The sequence below is a fragment of the Hyperoodon ampullatus genome (genome assembly GCF_949752795.1).
Source record: "Hyperoodon ampullatus genome assembly, chromosome: 19".
Taxonomy (NCBI): domain Eukaryota; kingdom Metazoa; phylum Chordata; class Mammalia; order Artiodactyla; family Ziphiidae; genus Hyperoodon; species Hyperoodon ampullatus.
This window is the reverse complement of record NC_136932.1, coordinates 57,659,066-57,676,943: the sequence shown is the minus strand read 5'-3', so window position 1 is coordinate 57,676,943 and position 17,878 is coordinate 57,659,066.

The following is a 17,878-nucleotide window of genomic DNA, read 5'->3' as shown; positions in this document are numbered from 1 at the left end:
CACAATTAGTTTTGGAACATTTTATTACCCCCCAGAGAAACCCCACGTCCTTTAAGCCAGCACTCTGCAGTTCCCCTATCCTCCCAGCTCTAGGAAACCACTAATCAAATTTTTGTCTCTATGGATTTGCCTATTCTGAATATTTCATAGAAACAGAATCGATGATCTTTTAAAGCATCCCACTATTCTTCCACAGTCTGGCAAAAAAAAAAAAAAGCAAAAACAAAAAACTTGAACCTAGCAGGTGAATTAGTTAAATGAGTTACCTTATTAGGTATAATTAGATTACCTGGTTTTAGGATTAATATAACCCATGAAGTGGGAAATTAGATAGTACAAGATGAAAAGTCTCAGATTCCATTAATCAGAGTCTGCTCTGGTTATCATCAAAGTGTAAGGACAACCTATGATTCATAGCTTCCCCTAGGTGGGCTCCCACAAACACGGCCCCCTGTGCTCCCCCAGCCTGTTCAACTTTACAACATGGATGCCATAGCTCAACAATTCAGAAATCAATTCCTTAGAAGACTGGCATTCTCCCATGAGCTGGCACACTACTCTGAGTGTTAACAGGCAATAACACTAAAATGCACTAAAGATCATGTAATTTATTCCCAACATGCTGTTTTTCTTTCCAAACATTAGCTTTGGAGCAGAACATTTGCTAAATGTTGTCTTTATTTCCAAAGCTTGAGGTAAAATCATATGCAACCAATGACTGAGAGATAATTGGCCACTTTACAGTTTTAACCCCAAATGAACTCCCCTGTCTGAGTAAATTTCCTGGTAAGAGATTCCATTTTAACAGAACGTGAAAGTGTCAAGAAGGATGGAGCTTACAGGTCACAGTACGGTCTGTTAGATAAATGACCAGGAGTAATATTTCCTAAAACCACATTTTTGTAGACAGAGTTAACAGAAAACCTAGGGGAAAAAATACCCAGTGGTTCAGCGTTCATGCTTAAATGAAAATAACATGTGTGCATTCAGCCCAAGATGTGCCAGGGCTTGGAGGGAAATTGGCAAGGACTAATACCAAGAGCCTTTCAGGGGCTGTTAGGCATTGTCATCTTGGGTCTGACCTCACAGCCTTCTCTTTGAGGAGAAAGCAAAAGGTGACTGACTGCTTAGGGCTTTGCTCTCAGAGTTGTGACAAAGAATCCAGAAAGCTCCTCTACTGAAGCTGGCTTCTTTTCACTGAGCTGGCACTGAGTCAGAAGTGAAGTGATCATTTTGTTTAATAGCTAAAGACATGAATGTCTTGTGCTTTTCAACCTAAAGGTGGTCTCTGGCACTGACTCTGGATCCCTGGATGTTGAGAAGTATCCAAGACTGTTAGGGTACTCTTGCCCTGAGTTTAAAGTGAGGCTTTTGGTTTCTTCCTTTGGATCATCATCTTTCCTAAGTTCTGCCTCATGGTGACCTGATGACTGTGAGTTGTGTTTTGCAGAATGGATAGGTAGTTTTACTGTTTTAAGTTCAAATTTCGAGTCTTGAGCCACTTGTTTTAGGATTCAGATTCTCCACAATGGAAGGAAATATGAAACCGTCCCAGCCGTTCCTCTACTTGGATGGAGAGGTGATTTAAATCTCTTATCAGAGAGGACATCTGTCAGTAGGAGCTCATCCTAAAGATTAAATAAGTTATTCAAGAAGCATTGGACTAGGAACTATCCTGAGTCCTGGGAAACAGAAGAAAACTAACTATGGCCACTGCCTTCAAGCTGCTTATGATTTATTGGTTATAGGTTGTGGGGAAGATGGAGGAGAACATCAATGTGGAGAGCATTATGACATACGTGAGTATGGATTATGATGGAGCATAGCATAGTGTGGGTCAGAAAGACTTCCTAGGGGAAGGGATTCCTTTATTCGGTCTTGAGTAGCAATACAAGTTGGCCAGGCATCTAGAAGTTGGCAGTTGAGTAGAAGAGACAGGCAGAGATTCATCCTATGAAAAAGTACAGCAATAGAGAGAGCCTAACGTGGTTCGGCATGGCTTGGGTGGGTGGACATTTTTTTTTTCTTTTGAAGATGGGGCTGGGCCAGTAGGCAAAAGCCAGAGAAATAGAACCCTTGTATTTGAAATAAGACATACCACTTTCCTTGATTTTTCTGCCTCTTCCAACACGGCAACTGGTGTCCTGAGTTCTGTCTTAGCAATTATGACTGTATAGATGCCCTTCCCTTTTGCTCCAAACAGAGAGATCTGTAATCAAATTCTGGCTCTGCCACTTACTGTGTATGTAACCTCAGACAAATTAGCCACATGGATCCTCTGTTTTCTCTTCTGAAAAATGGGACCAAACTAGGAACAATATCGTGGGGTTATAGTGAGTATTCTCAGGATCAAACAAGCACAATTCCTGGCATTAAAAGTTCTCATAAAATATTTGTGGAATCAAACTGGGCATACAAGTGAAAAGGAAACTAATGCCTGGAAAACAGGCTCTTGCTTTCCAAACACCAGTAGCTGCCAAAGCAGTCTAGCGCACCTGGAAAGAGGTAGAAATGGGATCTGAACACTGAAGAAGAGTGATGGGAAGCCAGGGATCCAGAAACAGGAGACAGTAGGCCAGAAAAGTAGATCAAAGTGAGAGGGATGCAGCTTGTGCCAGAACAACAAGGGTACCACTAGGTCAGGAGTGCACATAGGAGGGAGGGGGTGGAAGATGCTTGCTCACAGGGCACTTCAGGGAATGGATGCACAGCAGCCCATGTCTGCCTCTTTCCTGATGTAGTCTTGATGTCCTGTCAGACTCTGGAAAGAAATAAAAAAACAGGAAAAAAGGCAGAAAAATGGGAAAATAGAACAGTTGCATTTTTGTATAGTAACAATAACATTTTTTCACGATAAGTGCAGTCAACAAACTTGAAAAGGAAAGGAACTTTCTCAACTGTATAAAGGTCATCCACGAGCAGACAACAGCTAACCTCATTCTTAATGATGAAAGATTCTTTTCCCCTAAGACAAAGAACAAGACAAAGTTGTCTGCTCTTGTCACTTCTATTAAAAATTATACTGGAGGCAAGAAAAAGAAATAAAAGTTTTGAAAGGAAGAAGTAAAACTATTTCTATCTGTAGATGACATGACCTTGAATATAGAAAAACAACCTTGGAAAAAACAAAAAGTTTGAAGATTTACAGCTTCTGATTTCAAAACTTACTACAAATTGACATTAATCAGGACACTGTGGTATTGGCATGAGGACAATCATAGATCAATGGATGAGAACTGAGAGTCAGAAATAAACCTTCTCATTTATGATCAACTGATTTTCGACAGGTGGTGCCACAAGATTCAATGGGGAAAGTATAATCTTTTCAATATACAGTGCTGGGGCAAGTGGATATCGACTTACAAAAGAATGAAGTTCGATTCTTACCTCACATCATACTCAAAAATTAACTCAAAATGGATCAAAGACCTAAACGTAAGAGCTAAAACTATAAAATGCGTAGAAGAAAACACGGGGGAAAATCTTCATGGTATTGGATTTCACAATGATTTCTTAGATATGACACCAAAATCACAAGCAACAAAAGAAAAAATTGGTAAATTGGACTTCATCAAAAGTAATAAAATTTCTGCTTCACAGGATATCATCAAGAAATTAAAATCAACCCACAGAATGGGAGAAAATGTTTTCACATTATACATATATTTAAACGAAATACTGATATAAGCTACATCATGGATGAGCCTTGAGAATATTATGTCATATGAAAGAAGTCAGTCACAAAAGACCACATCATTCCATTTATATGAAATTGTATAATTCCATTTATATGAAACATCCAGAATAGGCAAATCCATAGAGACAAAGAGTAGACTAGTGGTCGCCTAGGATTGGGAAGTAATGGTGAGTGACTAATGGATATGGAGTTTCTTTTTCGGATGATAAAATGTTCTAAAACTGATTATGGTAATGATTGCACAACTCTATGAATATACCAAAAGCCACTGAAGTGTACACTTTAAATGAATAAATTGTATGGTATGTGAATTATACCTCAATAATGCTGTTCTAAAAATTACCAATAACGATAGACATAGTCATCATTAACGAGTGCTTTCCAAATGCCAGGAACTATGCTAAGCTCTCTAATCTTACCTAAGTCTCACAATATATATGCCAGGAAGGTTTTCTTATCTTTATTTACAATGAAAAAGCATAAGTTCAGAGACATTAACGAACTTGCCCATAGTCACAAAACCAGTAAGTACCATAATAGTTAGGAGTTAGGACTCTGACCTATTTTTGTCTCACTTTGAGGGCCAGAGGCTTATTAAAAGGTCTTAGGTGGATCTTGTGAGCCTTTCTGTGCTCCAAGTCCAGTGTTTACAATATGACCAACCACCAAATAGCAGGAGTTAATGAAACCTCTGCTTCCCAACTTTCCCACCAGGGAACTGTGGTGAGGTGTTGGGTCCCAGTTGCTGCTTGATACAGGGTGGAGAGGACTCTGTGCTCAGTTATCTGTGTTCTCTGGCCTTCTTAGGACACATTTGTTGTAGAGACTCGCTTAACTCCCCCTCAGATGTGTCACAGCTGTAATTCTGGAAGTGAGACCCTTGACCCTCCACCCCAAGAACCTGATTTTACAGATCATGTCTGGTGTTTGAAATTGAGTCCTGTCCCTATTGGGACTGTCTGCTTCCTAGTTCCAAGAAATAAAACGTGAGAAGGAAGGTGTTAGGCTCATGAAGACAGAGACTTCAAATAGTTCTGACCAAGGAAAATTTGGATGAGTTTTGGGAAAATGACTCTGAAGCAGATGGATTACATTTTCTGTTTGCACTCAGCAATTAAGGAGAAAAGGAGGACCAGAGCCAAATATGTGTGGGATCTTGTCAAATTCCCAATGTTGGAAAACATTTCAGGATGTTTGACTGAGCTTGGCAAGATCAGTACCTTGACTGTGCCCCTTATTTCTTAGACAAAGGTGACTGAACAACTTGCAATGATCCAAGTCCACGAGAAGCCACAGGCATGATTACTATTTTGTGGGAGGTGGCACAATGGCACCTTCTGTCAATGGAAATTTCAATGGGGGTATTAACTACAAACACAGTTATGATAACAGAATTTTTGAGAAAGAGTGAAAATCAACTTAAGTATCAGAATTTAAGTCCTAAAGGGAAACAATGTATCCTTCTATTTCACTCTTTGTGATCAAGAGCAGAGGCTGGCTTAGGAGATCGAGATTGACATATACACACTACTATATACAAAATAGAAAACTAATACGAACCTACTGTATAGCACAGGGAACTCTACTCAATACTCTATGATGACCTATATGGGAAAAGAATCCAAAAAAGAGTGGATATATGTATACGTATAACTGATTCACTTTGCTGTACAGCAGAAACTAACACATTGTAAATCAACTATACTCCAATAAAATTAATTTTTAAAATTAATTAATTAATTTTTTAAAAAGAGCAGAAACTGAAAGGGAAATTGTCTTTCCATGACAGGCCCCAAACCCTTATCCTCGGCATTCTAAAGTATTTCCAGGACATTTTATAGCCGCATCTCACCATTTGGTTTTTCCACTGGATTTTTTAGAATCAGAGCAGAACAAAATGGGATGCTCAGGATCAGAGAGCCATCCTCTAGTTGTCAGTAACCCCAAACTCTCCATGATAGGTTGAGTGGGAGGAAGGGGATGGCAAGGATGATGACATAGGAAAAGCTGAGCCCTTGTTGAAACACTGAAATGGGAGTGAGGCTGTCCATGTGCAGATATAATGCTTTCCAATTGGTTTCTCTCATTTATTCAGAGTGTTTACTGAGTGTTTGCTACATTCTATACATTAGAAAGACAGCAGTAAATAAAATAGACAAAAATTTCCTGTCCTCCTGGAGTTCTCATTCCAATGTATAAAAATTACTAAAGTTTTTAACTCAGTTGCTGAGTTGGTAAAAAGGGGTTAGAAATTATTATTTTTTCTCATATATGCAGCTGTTATCCCCTGTCATACTTTTTTTTTCTTTTTTTGCGGTACGCAGGCCTCTCACTGTTGTGGTCATTCCCATTGCAGAGCACAGGCTCCGGAAGCGCAGGCTCAGCAGCCATGGCTCACGGTCCTAGCCACTCCGTGGCATGTGGGATCCTCCCGGACCGGGGTATGAACCCGTGTCCCCTGCATCAGCAGGCGGACTCTCAACCACTGCACCACCAGGGAAGCCCCCCTGTCAGACTTTTTACTCTAGTGCTACAAATATTTATTCTATTTTGCTGATAAATTTTAATATTAACCTCCACTGTTACTCCAGATGGAGTATGTTTTCTTTATCATTAACATAATATCTTATGCCCAAAGTTAAATTTTCTAAGAAGGAGAAGCGACTAGATACATCTTTAAAATAATTTTTTCCCAACATTACTAAAAAATAGAGACTGGGAAGTACTTATATCTTCTTGGATATGTCTTTCTTTCACCTTGCTTTCTCATCATCAGATATATTTTATTCACTGAGAAACCAAGATTTGAAAGTATAGATATAAAAGAGAATCTTTTAAAAGAATTACCCTTATATTTTTGCTTCAAGTTGAAAGGATGGTTCCCAGTCTCCCCTACTTTCCATTTATGCATGTCAATGTCATATATGAATGCTTTCTGGTAGGAAATATTGTTTTTAGTGTATTCTAGTCCAGGTAGTTATCAACAGAGCTCTTGTATGATAATCACTGTGGACAGGTTAATAGGTCCAAATTTCTCAGTGCTGCATTAGAAAGCAATCCCCAGACTTGCTTTCACTGCTTCTGAGTCCCCAGCTGCTCACAGATGGTTCTGCTGATGCTCCCCAGCTAGAGCCTCAGCCCCCTCAATTACTGCAGATGGCGATGAATAATGCAACATGACTCCCATTCCAGGTTGGTATTATATTATCCCAGACCCAAGATTCTTGACCCCAGATGACTGAGGGGCTCTCACACTGCTTGCTACTAATTAGATCTGAGATCTACTAGCAGGATTGGTTACCAGGAGGGATGGGTAAGAATTGGTTGCATTTCACTTCTTCTACCTTCTTCCCCTACATTCACCCAGTCCACAGCTTTAGAGCTGCAGTCTTGATGCCCTCTCCTTTGTCCAATCAGTTTACTTGCCTAGTTTACTAGTCCAGATTCTAACTGTAGTGACCAAGCTCCTGACCTGGATATTCTTGCTTTGAACAAGACCTTGTAGAGTGTGTCCACCTGGCCTGTTAGACCCTCAGTGTCCACCAGTCTAATTCTAACTGCATTGACTGGATGCAAGTTGTTGGCACAGACATTTCCAAAGTGAATATGGAGACAGGTACAGCCTGAGCAGCACTGAACATGACTTGACTTCTCGCACCTTTGGATCTATCCCTTGTCTCACCTCAGTGTGCATGTCTCAGACTAACTCCTGCCCCATTCCCAACCCAGCTGACAATATTGTAGACATCAGTATAAAGTTTCTAAGGCCCAAATATCAAGCAGTGGTAATTTATTATTGGAGATACCTCATGGTAAGCAGGGAAGTTTTTGGTGCCAATATTTTTTAGCTATTACTCATTCTGTAGGTCCCTTGGTTCCTGATCATAGAAATAGATGGACCTAGGTTTCATATTTATCCCAGTTCCCTGAAGGAGCTCAAGACTTTGGAAGCTGAGTGTCCTGGAAGTTCTCTGGGACTAATTCAAGACCCGATGAAACTGTCTAATGGAATATCCTGAGATCCACAGCTCCAGATTCTTTGGTGTTCCTAGAGCATGGCATGGATTTCAATCATCACCAGTCCTTTTTAATGTTCCCATAGTTTTCTTTCACCCCTACTCTAATAGTTCATTGAAAAAACCTGACTTTGGATGTACAAATGAATTTGCAAATGGGAAGGGGGAATTTGGGGAAGAAAGTGAAAGTGAAGTTAAGAAGAAGCTTGTCTAGAAAACCAGATGGCTATTAACTTAGGAAAAGAGCCACCTGGTAGGCTACATTCCCACCAAGTGCCTAAATATTTTTTTTAACATCTTTATTGGAGTATAATTGCTTTACAATGGTGTGTTAGTTTCTGATTTATAATACAGTGAATCAGCTATACATATAAATATATCCCCATATCGTTTCCTTCCTGCTCTCCCTCCCTCCCACCCTCCCTATCCCACCCCTCTAGGTGGTCACAAAGCACCGAGCTGATCTCCCTGTGCTATGCAGCTGCTTCACACTAGCTATCTATTTTATATTTTGTAGTGTATATATGTCCATGCCACTCTCTCACTTTATCCCAGCTTACCTTTCCCCCTCCCCGTATCCTCAAGTCCATTCTCTAGTAGGTCTGCATCTTTATTCCCGTCTTGTCCCTAGGTTCTTCATGACCACTTTTTTTCTTTTTTTTTTTTTCAGATTCCATATATATGTGTTAGCATACGGTATTTGTCTTTCTCTTTCTGACTTACTTCACTCTGTATGACAGACTCTAGGTCAATCCACCTCACTACAAATAACTCAGTTTCACTCCTTTTTATGGCTGAGTAATATTCCATTGTATATATGTGCCACATCTTCTTTATCCATTCATCTGTTGATGGACACTTAGGTTGCTTCCATGTCTTGGCTATTGTGAATAGAGCTGCAATGAACATTTTCGTACATGACCCTTTTTGAATTATGGTTTTCTCAGGGTATATACCCAGTAGTGGGATCGCTGGGTCATATGATAGTTCTATTTTTAGTAGTTTATGGAACCTCCATACTGCTCTCCATTGTTGCTGTATAAACCTACATCCCCACAAACAGGGCAAGAGGGTTCCCTTTTCTCCACACCCTCTCCAGCATTTATTGTTTCTAGATTTTTTGATGATGGCCATTCTGACTGGTGTGAGATGATATCTCACTGTACTTTTGATTTGCATTTCTCTAATGATTAATGATGTTGAGCATTCTTTCATATGTTTGTTGGCAATCTGTATATCTTCTTTGCAGAAATGTCTATTTAGTTCTTCTGTCCATTTTTGAATTGCATTGTTTGTTTGGTTTTTTTTTTGTTATTGAGCTGCATGAGCTGCTTGTAAATTTTGGAGATTAATCCTTTGTCAGTTGCTTCATTGGCAAATATTTTCTCCCATTCTGAGGGTTGTCTTCTGGTCTTATTTATGGTTTCCTTTGCTGTGCAAAAGCTTTTAAGTTTCATTAGGTCCCATTTGTTTATTTTTGTTTTTATTTCCATTTCTCTAGGAGGTGGGTCAAAAAGGATCTTGCTGAGTTTCATGTCATAGACTGTTCTGCCTATGTTTTCATCTAAGAGTTTTATGGTGTCTGACCTTACATTTAGGTCTTTAATCCATTTTGAGTGTATTGTTGTGTATGGTGTTAGGGAGTGTTCTAATTTCAGTCTTTTACATGTAGCTGTCCAGTTTTCCAAGCATGACTTATTGAAGAGGCTGTCTTTCTCCACTGTATATTCTTGCCTCCTTTCTAAAAGATAAGGTGACCATATGATTGTGGGTTTATCTCTGGATTTTCTATCCTGTTCCATTGATCTATATTTCTGTTTCTCTGCCAGTACCATACTGTCTTGATTACTGTAGCTTTGTAGTATAGTCTGAAGTCAGGAAACCTGTTTCCTCCAGCTCCGTTTTTCTTTCTCAAGATTGCTTTGGCTATTCGCGGTCTTTTGTGTTTCCATATAAATTGTGAAATTTTTTGTTGTAGTTCTGTGACAAATGCCAGTGGTAATTTGATAGGGATTGCATTGAATCTGTAGATTGCTTTGGGTAGTTGTGTCATTTGAACAATGTTGGTTCTTCCAATCCAAGAACATCGTATATCTCTCCATCTATTTGTATCATCCTTAATTTCTTTAATCAGTGTCTTATAATTTTCTGCATACAGTTCTTTTGTCTCCTTAGGTAGGTTTATTCCTAGATATTTTATTTTTTGTTGCAATGGTAAATGGGAGTGTTTTCTTAATTTCACTTTCAGATTTTTCATCATTAGTGTATAGTAATGCTAGAGATTTCTGTGCATTAATTTTGTATGCTGCTATTTTACCAAATTCATTGATTAGCTCTAGTATTTTTCTGGTAGCATCTTCAGCATTCTGGTAGCAGCTTTAATATATGTATAGTATCATGTCATCTGAGAACAGTGACACCTTTACTTCTTCTTGTCCAATTTGGATTCTTTTTATTTCTTTTTCTTCTCTGATTGCAGTGGCTAAAACTCCCAATACTATGTTGAATAATAGTAGTCAGAGTGGGCAACCTTGTCTTGTTCTTGATCTTAGTGGAAATGGTTTCAGTTTTTCACCATTGAGGATGATGTTGGCTGTGGGTTTGTCACATATGGCCTTTATTTTGTTGAGGAAAGTTCCCTCTATGCTTACTTTCTGGAGGGCTTTTATCATAAATGGGTGTTGAATTTTGTCAAAAGCTTTCTCTGCATCTATTGAGATGATCATATGGTTTTCCTCCTTTAATTTGTTAATATGGTGTATCACGTTGATTGATTTGAGTATATTGAAGAATCCTTGCATTCCTGGGATAAACCTTACTTGACCATAGTGTATGATCCTTTTAATGTGCTGTTGCATTCTGTTTGCTAATATTTTTTGAGGATTTTTGCATCTATGTTCATCAGTGTTATTGGCCTGCAGTTTTCTTTCTCTGTGACATCTTTGTCTGGTTTTGTTATCAGAGTGATTGTGCCCTCGTAGAATGAGTTTGGGAGTGTTCCTCCCTCTGCTATATTTTGGAAGAGTTTGAGAAGGATAGGTTTTAGCTCTCCTCTAAAAGTTTGATAGAATTCGCCTGTGAAGCCATCTGGTCCTGGGCTTTTGTTTGTTGGAAGAATTTTAATCACAGTTTCAATTTCAGTGCTTGTGATTAGTCTGTTCTTATTTTCTACTTCTTCCTGGTTCAGTCTCGGAGGGTTGTGCATTTCTAAGAATTTGCATTTCTTCCAGGTTGTCCATTTTATTGGCATATAATTGCTTGTAGTAATCTCTCATGATCCTTTGTATTTCTGCAGTGTCAGGTGTTACTTCTCCTTTTTCATTTCTAATTCTATTGATTTCAGTCTTCTCCCTATTTTTCTTGATAAGTCTGGCTAATGGTTTATCAATTTTGTTTATCTTCTCAAAGAACCACCTTTTAGTTTTATTGATCTTTGCTATCGTTTCCATCATTTCTTTTTCATTTATTTCTCATCTGATCTTATGATTTCTTTCCTTCTGCTTACTTTGGGGTTTTTTTGTTTTTCTTTCTCTAATTGTTTTAGGTGTAAGGTTAGTTTGTTTGTTTGACATGTTTTTTGTTGCTTAAGGTAGGATTGTATTGCTATAAACTTCCCTCTTAGAACTGCTTTTGCTGCATCCCATGGGTTTGGGGTCATCGTGTTTTCATTGTCATTTGTTTCTAAATAGTTTTTGATTTCCTCTTTGATTTCTTCAGTGATCTCTTGGTTTTTAAGTAGTGTGTTGTTAACTCTCCATGTGTTTGTGTTTCTTACAGCTTTTCCTGTAATAGATACATAGTCTCATAGCATTGTGGTCAGAAAAGATACTTGATACGATTTCAATTTTCTTAAATTTACCAAGGCTTGATTTGTGACCCAAGATATGATATATCCTGGGGAATTTCCATGAGCACTTGAGAAAAATGTGTATTCTGTTGTTGGAGGGAATGTCCTATAAATATCAATTAAGTCCATCTTGTTTAATGTATCATTTAAAGCTTGTGTTTCCTTATTTATTTTCAGTTTGGAAGATCTGACCATTGGTGAAAGTGGGGTGTTAAAGCCCCCTACTATGATTGTGTTACTGTCGATTTCCCCTTTTATGGCTGTTAGTATTTGCCTTATGTATTGAGGTGCTCCTATGTTGGGTGCATAAATATTTACAATTGTTATATCTTCTATTGGATTGCTCCCTTGATCTTTATGCAGTGTCCTTATTTGTCTCTTGTAATAGTCTTGTTTTAATGTCTATTTTGTCTGATATGCGAATTGCTACTCCATCTTTCTTTTGATTTCCATTTGCATGGAATACCTTTTTCCATCCCCTTAGTTTCAGTCTGTATGTGTCCCTAGGTCTGAAGTTGGTCTTTTTTAGACAGCACATATACGGGTCTTGTTTTTGTATCCATTCAGCCAGTCTATGTCTTTTGGTTGGAGCATTTAATCCATTTACATTTAATGTAATTATTGATATGTATGTCCCTATTACCATTTTCTTAATTGTTTTGGGTTTGTTATTGTAGATCTTTTCCTTCTCTTGTGTCTTCTGACTAGAGAAGTTCCTTTAGCATTTACTGTAAAGCTGGTTTGGTGGTGGTGAATTCTCTTAGGTTTTGCTTGTTTGCAAAGGTTTTAATTTCTCTATAAAATCTTAATGGTATCCTTGCTGGGTAGAGTAATCTTGGTTGTAGATTTTTCTCCTTCATCACTTTTAATATGTCTTGCCACTCCCTTCTGGCTTGCAGAGTTTCTGCTGAAAGATCAGTTTTTAACCTTATGGGGATTCCCTTATGTGTTACTTGTTGTTTCTCCCTTGCTGTTTTAATATGTTTTCTTTGTACTTAATTTTTGATGGTTTGATTACTATGTGTCTTATTGTGTTTCTCCTTGGATTAATCCTGTATGGGACTCTCTATGCTCCTTGGACTTGATTAACTATTTCCTTTCCCATATTAGGGAAATTTTCAACTATAATCTCTACAAATATTTTCCCAGTCCCTTTCTTTTTCTCCTCTTCTTCTGGGACCTCTATAATTCTAATGTTCGTGTGTTTAATGTTGTCCCAGATGTCTCTGAGACTGACCTCAATCCTTTTCATGTTTTATTTCTTTATTCTGCTCTACATTAGTTATTTCCACTATTTTTTCTTCCGGGTCACTTATCCATTCTTCTGCCTCAGTTATTCTGCTATTGATTCCTTCTAGAGAAATTTTAATTTATTTTATTGTGTTGTTCATCACTGTTTGTTTGGTCTTTAGTTCTTCTGGATCCTTGTTAGAGTTTTCTTGTATTTTCTCCATTCTATTTCCAAATTTTGGATCATGTTTACTATCATTATTCTAAATTCTTTTTCAAGTAGAGTGCCTATTTCCTCTTCATTTGTTAGGTCTGGTGGGTTTTGCATAAATATTTTTTGTTTGTCTTTTCTTATTTAAGAAAAAGATCAGTTTGGTCAAGTATATGGCTCTTTGCCAAGTACAGATAGTACTAGATATTTATTTTTTCATCCATGTCTAGGAGGGTTGAAGTCCTTTAATATGAGCTCTGAGAGCCCAATGAGTAGCCTGTTCCTTATAGATTGAGGAACGGCCATTCCCTTTATTTTATAATTCTGTGATTCTCCAATTCAAGTGTAAAGTAAGGGTGAGATAAGTTTAAGCTGCTTCTATTTTATCTTGAATAAATGCTTGCTTGACATAGAGAAGCAAAAGTTAAAAAAAAGAAAATGAAATGCTTTGATGCATTCCTTAAGATTAAGTGTTGGATGTTACTGCCATCTAGTGATGATTTTAGTGATGATTTAACACCTGGCTTCCAGGGTAAGGTGGAGAGTCATATTTATGTTGCAAAGACAGTGGCTTCACCTTACCACCTATCAGAGCTTTGCAAGCTCTGGAATGGAAGTGACATCTGGGTAATCTCCTAAGTACCAGAGGACGGTACCTCTTGAAAAAGTCTACTCTTTACAACTCTGAGAACAGTGCATGGCCTCATATGAAATCCTAAATCTCTCTGTCTATGACATTTCTGCTTTTGTTTTTAAAACTTCATTGGAACAAAAACTTGGCTTCTTTAAATACATCTCCACCTTCCCTAACACATTTCAGGTGTTGCCAGAGACCACGTTCTATAGCACCCTTCCCTGTGTCTGTCCACAGCCTTGTCTTTTCACAGAAGCATCATTAAGCTCTAATTCCAGGCACATCCCTCTTCTTGCTGTTCCACTCACATGGTACCTGGGGTCGGGGTGAGGAGAGAAGGCAAATACTATGATTGCTTGCTTACTTTGTACTAGGTGCTTAACTGTCATGGTGGTCCTCACTATAATGCCATAAGGGGGGGTCATCCTAGTATGAGAAATGAGGAAAGTGAGGTTCAGAAAAGGGATGAAGGGAAGAAAAGAAAAACAGATGATCTAAGCACAGCATTAACAGTCCCTCTGGTGTTGAGAGGAAGAACACTGAATTTGGTGGCCAGAATAGAGAATGGGACTTCTGCCGCCTTGGAATTTGGGTTGATGCCTTAAAGATGAGAAAATGGAAACAACTTGTTTCATTTTCTTCGTTGGCACCAAAGAAGCTGCCGTTTGCAGTTAGTCAATGGAATCTGAGCCAAGTTCAGGCCAATGGAAATGATGTAAGCTGTGTCTGACCTCTGAAACCTCCTGCATGATATTTTATGCACTCTTTTTCTCTCACCTGAGGTTACATATGGAAAATCAAAGAGTAACTCTGAGGTATTAGAAGAAGGTGCAATCAAATCTGGGACCTTGAAAAATTACATAGAGCAGAGATCCTTCTCTCTCTAACACACACCAGCTTTTATTGCTGGGTTGTGAACAAGAAAAAAAGCCACTGAGATTTTTGGCTTGCTTGTTACAGCATTCAATGTGACTTAGCCTGACTAATATACAACAACATATGGTAAGTATCCTTCCAGTGGGAAATTGCAAAAAACCACTCAGATACTTCACAGTTCCTTGCATCAGGCTTTCTGCAATTCAGCTTTTCACTTTCTCACACTGAAGAGGTAGAATCTATCTCTCTACCCCTTGAATCTGAGCAAAGCTGTGACTTCTTTTACGAAGTAGAATGCAAAGAGGAACATTCTTTGTGGAGTTGAGGCCTTTAGAGGTTTTGTCTGCTTCTGTCACTCTTAGGATCTTGTCCAGCCACCACAACAACAATCCTCAAACTGCTGAATGAAGAGAGACATGAGGTCCAGGCACCCCAACTAACCCCAGATATGTGAGTGAGGTCATCCTAGTTCAGCATTCAACCAGCCCCCTGTCCACCCACCAGCTGACCACAGAAGCATGTGTAAGCACAGCTGAATTCAGCTAAGCCTGGCCCAGAGCAGCAAGAATACCAGCAGATGGTATTGTGTGCATTAGTAAATACTGATTTTTTTTCAGGTACTAAAGTTTGGGGCAGCTTGTCATGTGGCATCAGCTAACTGACACATATACATTTTAAAGAGCTCTACTAGACATACCCCAGCAAGAGTTACTAAGGAAGTGGCAGAGCTGGCTCTACTTCCAATCCAGAAATTTCTACAGTAGAAGAGACATTTTACTGGGATCAGGAGTTAGAGGCTTCGAGGGAGTTCTTAGTAAGAATTCACTCCATTCTGCCCCTCAGGGAAAAGATCAGAGGTTTTTCCACTAATAGTCCACACCAATTAAGGAGAAGTTCTGAGAAAATCACTTTGTAGACCTTGGCGGCAGTGGGATAGAGGACCTGCAGGAAAGGGGACTGAGAATCTCACTCCATGTCTTGTTGAACTGCAGATTCCATAGGACCACTCCACTGCTACCCAAAGAGCTAAGCATGATGGAAGAGTTCTTGACAGAGCTGACTCATGCCAGGGAATTTGAGCATGTTAAGTTAAAATAGAGCCTTTTGCCTATTCCTCACTTGGGAAATTCTGAAGGAAGGCAGTTTTCTGGAGCAGTCTGTGATGGTAGACAAAGGGACAGAAAACTACTCTATTAACCTTTTCTACAGTTCATTAGAGGGGCAAAGAGTTATATAGGTTCCTTATGGGAGAGGGAAATTTGTAGCTGGACTTGAACAATTTTGCCTGTACAGTATCTGTATTTGTTTCCTAGGCCTGTTGTAACAACCTACCACAAACTGGGTGGCTTATAACAACCAACATTTATTGTCTCACACTTCTGAAGACTAAGCCATCTGAAATGCTATGCTGCCTCTGAAGCTGCTGGCAAAGGCTCCTTCCTTGCTTCTTTCAGCTTCTGGTGACTGCAGATGCTCCTGGGTTGTGGCAGCATGACTCCCAGCTCTGCCTCCATCTTTACATGACCATCTTCCTTCTGTGTCTTCACATGGCGTTCTCCTCTCTTTGTGTGTTGGTTTCCAAATTTCCCTTTTCTTCTAAGGACAACCGTCATTGGATTAGGACCCCTCCTAATGACTTCATCTCAACTTGATTACTTTTGGAAATACCTTGTTTCCAAATAAGGTCACATTCACAGGTACTGGGGGTTAAGACTTGGCAGGGCGGGTGGAACGGAGGGAGACAATCCAACCCGAAACAGTGTCCTAAAAGTTGGTTGCTGGGTGAGGGAACCCAGCAGTAAGAGCTGAGAGGTTTATGACTATGGCAGGAGCCGAGGTGGGGAGTGGGAAGAGACCATGTTGCCCTTCAGCGCCTCCTGAAGAAAGTACAAATGCACCACGAGAAAACCGGCAGCGGGACTCTTGCCTCATGTCGGGTAATAGCCAAAAGAGGACTATAAACGGCCCCAGTTAGGTCAAAGGACCCTTGCCACCTTCCCTCTCAGACCTTACCTGTTGGAGGTGCAAGAGACACAGGAAGCAGCGGTTGTGTTCCAGGATTGAAGGATCAGGCCACAGTCCCAATCCCCACTGAGGGTCCTGGAGCCACAGGAAAAGCCACAGCAGAGGGAAGGGAGGTGAAAGGAAGGGCGGGGCTTAGTATGAGGTTGACATGTTAAACTGGATCAGACTGAACCAGACTTTGTGAAACCTGAGTGGACATACAGGTCTGGGATTTGCCCAAGAAGTGATCAAGGGGTGGGGAAGGGACCTTCAGGGACAGTAAGTGGGAAAACAATATTATGTGTTTACTTTTTATCTACTAAGTCAGACAGTTCAGTACAGGGGTTCTTAAGAGTTCAAATCCAAACTCTGTGACCTTGGGCAAATGTCATTCCACTTCTGAGCCTCCGTTGCCTCATCTATACAACTTGGATGATAATTTTAAACACATACATTCACACACGCACACACACCCTCTGCAAGGCTGTGAAAGAACTTTCTAAGTTTCAGGGTGCTGCTGTGATAGAGGCCAGAATCCATGACTGATATCTGCTCTCCCACTTCTTGGTTGTGCTGTCTCAAACAACGCACTCAGCTTTTCTGAGCTTTGGCTTTCTCATCTACAAAACTGGGCCATGAGTCATGGGGTTAATGGGAAGATTCAATGAGATGTGAAATTGTTTTTTATTTTGTAAAGTGTTTTATATTTTTAAAGTGTTTCAGGCATGTCTATTTATTTTATAATATCAAAGAGATGTAACATGTTGAATTAAGTATGAGAATTGACATTACTTGAACTGCTATTGATAATAATTTGTGATCAGCAACCAGCCCCATACATGGGAAACTTCTGCAAAGCTTTAAAAAAATACTGACATCTAGGTCCTACTCACCCCCACCCACCCCCACCAGAGATCCCAGTTTAGTTCATCTAGGCTGTGATCAGGGCATCCGTGTTTTCCCAGCTCCCAGGAGACTTAATGGTGTGGTGTGTGTTGGTGGGAAATCCTGCTGCTGTGCCTGATGGCTGGGTTGCTCCCTTTTTATCTCTTTCTTTTTTTGTTTACCTCTGACAGCTGCTACCTACAGCACAATTTTTATCCATGGGCTAGGAACATGCTGATTTAAGTCTGATTTTCTGGCTACTCAGTGATTTTTTTTCACTTTGTTTTTGTCAGGTTTGATCAACTAATTGATCATTTTCAGCTTGCAACATGAAATTGCGATTGTCATCTTAAAAACAAAACTTAGTTGAGAAATTCTGAATTCTGATGGGAAAAATAACATCTTTATTGTGAACGTGAAGCAGGGTTTCCTTTCTACCACTGAAACAACTGCTTTTATTTTTTTTAATAATCTCAGG